The sequence below is a fragment of the Barbus barbus genome (assembly GCF_936440315.1).
Source record: "Barbus barbus genome assembly, chromosome: 22".
NCBI lineage: Eukaryota > Metazoa > Chordata > Actinopteri > Cypriniformes > Cyprinidae > Barbus > Barbus barbus.
Genome location: NC_136750.1, coordinates 21,834,312 through 21,838,596, shown reverse-complemented (window position 1 = coordinate 21,838,596; position 4,285 = coordinate 21,834,312).

The window sequence follows — 4,285 nt, the reverse complement described above, 5'->3', positions numbered from 1 at the left end:
CGGCACGCCACAAACCATACTCCCTGATGTCTCAAAACATAAGTGTGTCTCAACATCACTCTCTTTTTGCTTTTAATTTTCCAAGGAATGCTAGTGCCATTTCACGCCTCTCTCCCTTCTCCCTACACGCCTAAAGCCAATACCCAGTGCATGTGTGTCTGAGAAACTGCCTCTACAGCTCCAAGTGAGAAAAAGTGGATTTTCGAATGCTGTCTGCCAATGAGATCTTTTGATCAGCTGCCAGGTGATGACAGATGAGCTGCATTAATCTTGCTCTTTCTCTGACTCTTTCCAAGCAGAGGGCAGCGAGCAAGGTTCATCGGTTTGAAAAGTGACATGACGCTACGTGGGATTTCTTTGTTTCTTATTTTCTCTCCTGTCTTCTCCGTGCCTCATTGTTTGAGGAAAACTCGATGACATCAGCAGAACTGAGTCAAACTCGCTGCAAAACAACAGGGGAAGGGAACGAGGTCAGACAAAGCTCTTGTTAGGATATTTGTGCTAAAACTGGCCTATAGTGGGATGGAGGTTGTTTAAGCGCAGGCCTACACAGTTGCGTGCGAGTTGAAGGAGCACCGTTTGGCTGCTTGCGTTGCATTACATTAAACCTTACAAAATGCTAAACAATGTAATCATTTATGAGAGCGGCGCTGCTCTGGCTTGACTTCACAATCACCCCTTCGATAAAACACTAAAACAAATTAGCTTATTAACTTTTGTCCAAGTTTTAATTGTGTAGACAGACACCCTGCGGCTTCTCAAATTACCCAAAGAGGAAAGCAAACTTCATTGCAGACTGTTAGCTATTACTTTCAAGCTGGCTTGTACACTCTGCAGAAAATGATATTGGTATGCAGCTACTGTAATGCTGTAAAAAAAAAAAAGCTCATAAAGAAACAATTCTGTCAATATTTTTGAGAACATTTCCAGTTACAATTTTCTGATTTGTCAAAAATTAGTTGTCAATGGCATGGGAGGGTAATATACCGGTAGATACGATTAACTGGTAAAATTTGTCAACCAATAGAGATTTTGGACTATCATCTCTATCACGGTTATATGCTCACGTGACGTTGCTGTGCTACATGGTAAGGAAAACTTATCATTTGCCTGCGTTTTTAAGCACTGCAGTTTAAAACAAGTGATTTTAAGACATTGAAATGCAATCAGGAGCAAAAGACAACTCATTTCGCTTGTTGCTGTGCTGATGGAGAGGAAGCAGATCCATATGTTGTTATGTTGTGCTGCTGCATATATTGGATCCGGGCAGCTCTTAAAGTGACAGCAGTGTAATATTCCTGGTGACAAGAATAATGAAATTTCTATTGCATCAATATTTTTGATATAATAAAGACCTTATTTAAAGCAACAATAACTATATTGTCATATATATGGTTACTGTGAAATAAATTGACTCGTATCGTGATATAAGATTTTGGTCATATCGCCCACCTCTAGTCAGTGGTATGGAAGCTTGTGTCCTCCACAGGATTAAAAATAATCAAGGTAACTCTGACTCTTTATCTCACAAATCTGACTTTTGTTCTACAATTTTAAGTTTATATCTCTTAAATTATACTTTTTTACTCAGTATTCTGAATTGTGAGGTATAAAATCAGAATTGTGAGATTAAAAAGTCAAAGATCAAAGATCAAAAAGACAGAATACTAAGTTTCTTCAAAATATCATATAAAAGAAAGCCATGTTTGGCACTATGAGGGTGAGTAAATTATGACAGAATTTTCATTCTTTGGTGAACTATCCCTTGAACACATTCAGTGACATGTAGAAAATCATCTCTGCTAAAGACAAAAATAACGACACAACAACATATATTCGACATTGTCTGAGCTGCATAGAGAAGAAATGACAGAAGAGAATATGTCTGTCTTCCATCAGTCCCAAATTAGCCTGAGGGATGCAAGTGCTCGGTCTGACACATGCAGACACATGTTCATGTTTCAAACAGGCCCTGTCAGGGCAGACTGACCCCTCGGCAGATGGTGCGTATCACATGTATCACCTCAGAATCATCAGCATGAGAGTTGTCACTATTAAGCCGACCCAGACCCCTTGCCCTCCTCTCAAAATCCAGGTGTGAGGGTGACGAGACAGGAGCATCATTTCTTCAGGGTCACGACCTTAACTCTATACAGCTCTCGTTTCTAGAAGATCTGGTTCTGCACACAGAACACGAATATTATGCCGATTTCTCTCAGCACCTCCAGTCACAGCTAACAGCTGCTGATGAACAAGAAGCGACGGCTTGTGATGGCGCTTCTCCATTAGAAAAACATAACCAGCTGTTATTTCGAAAGGGGACGGTGGGCTTATTACCGTGATTTCCAGCGGGAGTAGCTCTCCTGTTTGGCTGATTATTTTGCGTGGCTGAGATTCTGCAAGGGAAGTACGTGTTTTGTGTTGCTGACAGATAACAGCCTTTTCCTTTCACCAAGGTCTAGGGATAAAGGACAAAATATTTCATCCTGGAAATTAATATATCCGGTAAAGTCTGAGAAAAGCCAGTTTTATGCTGGCAAAAAGGAGCATATTGTTTCAGATGACGCTCAATGCTAAATTTATCATTTTGCGAGGGGAGCTTTCATTTCATTCAAAGCAGTAGTTCAAGCACTGTGCTAAATGTCTCCTTTTGTGTTTAAATGAAAAACTAAAAACAAAACAAACAAACAAAAATAATCTTTCAAATGACAATTTAGATGATAAGATAAGATGATTAATTTTACACAGTTTTTGCATACACTAATCTGGTCACATTTTATTTCAAGGTCTAACTCTTGCTATTAACAAACCATTAACTACAACTTTTGCCTCAACAAGCTCCTAATTTGCTGCTGATTAACAGTAAGGTAGTTGATAAGTTTAGGTATTATATAGGATTTGGGAAGTAGAATATGGTCATGCAGAATGTGCTTTATAATTGCTAATAAACAGGAAATATGTTAATAGTTGGCATGCTAATAAGCAACTAGTTAATGGTGAGAATTGGTCCCTATACTAAAGTGTTACCACTACTTCTACTGCACTAGCTAACTACTAGAAAATTGAAACATGCTGCTATGGATGAGATGATTAATGTAAATAATCTGTACAGTAAATGATAGCTAATAAAATTAACAAAATTAATGAAATAGAGCTCGAATTTGATTGGGGGCCAGACATTTATTTGCAAATTTCTCACACGTTCATTGTAGTGAGTGACTCATAGAGCACTACAGAGAGCAATCTTAGACTACTCTGAAAGGAAGTAACCACATAAAAGCTGTTTGATTCGTTTTAAAAAACACATTGACTGTTAGCTATTTTCAAGTTAGCTTGTACTTTCAATCACACAGAAGAAAAGAAACATGAAGTGTATGTTTTTGTCTGAAGAAAATAACATATTTACATGAAAAAAGCTTATAAAAAAAACATTTCCAGCAAGAATATCAAAAATTAGCATTCACTACAGATTAAATATTTCCGATCATGATATTAATAGAAAATTCTGTCATATTTACTGATCCTCATATACTTCCAAACATGTATGAATTCCTTCTGTGGGAAAAAAAGAAGATATTTTGGTCACATTTTATTTTAAAGTCCAATTCTTGCAATTAAAGGTGCCATAGAATGGAAAACTGTATTTACCATGGCATAGTTGAATAATAACATGGAACATGTACATGGAATAATAACATGGACCATGTACATGGAAATGACATACCGTGAGCCTCAAACACCATTGTTTCCCTCTTCTTATGTAAATCTTGTGAATGCAAAAGACCACAGAAAAATAGGCAAATCAGAACATAACACCGACTGTGACGTTACAGTTGGGATCACTAATAGTTACTCCCCCAACATTTGCATATGCCCGCCCATGTTCTAGACCAGCCGCCAGCCGAATCATCAGAAGTTCTGCAGGTATTGTGAAGAAACACAGCCATATCACCCTGCAGCCCAAGACCGGTTGCCCACTAAAGCAAAGCAGGGTTGAGCCTGGTCAGTACCTGGATGGGAGACCTCCGGTGAAAACTAGTTTGCTGTTGGAAGAGGTGTTAGTGAGGCAAGCAGGGGGTGTTCACCCTGTGGTCTGTGTGGGTCCTAACGCCCCGATATAGTGACGGGGACACTATACTGTCAAAAAAAAGCACAGTCTTTCGGATGAGATGTTAAACCGAGGTCCTGACTCTCTGTGGTCATTAAAAATCCCACGGCACTACGTGTGATCGCGAATCTCAAAAGTGAAACTAAAAAGCAATCATGCATTCGAAAGCAGTTTCAA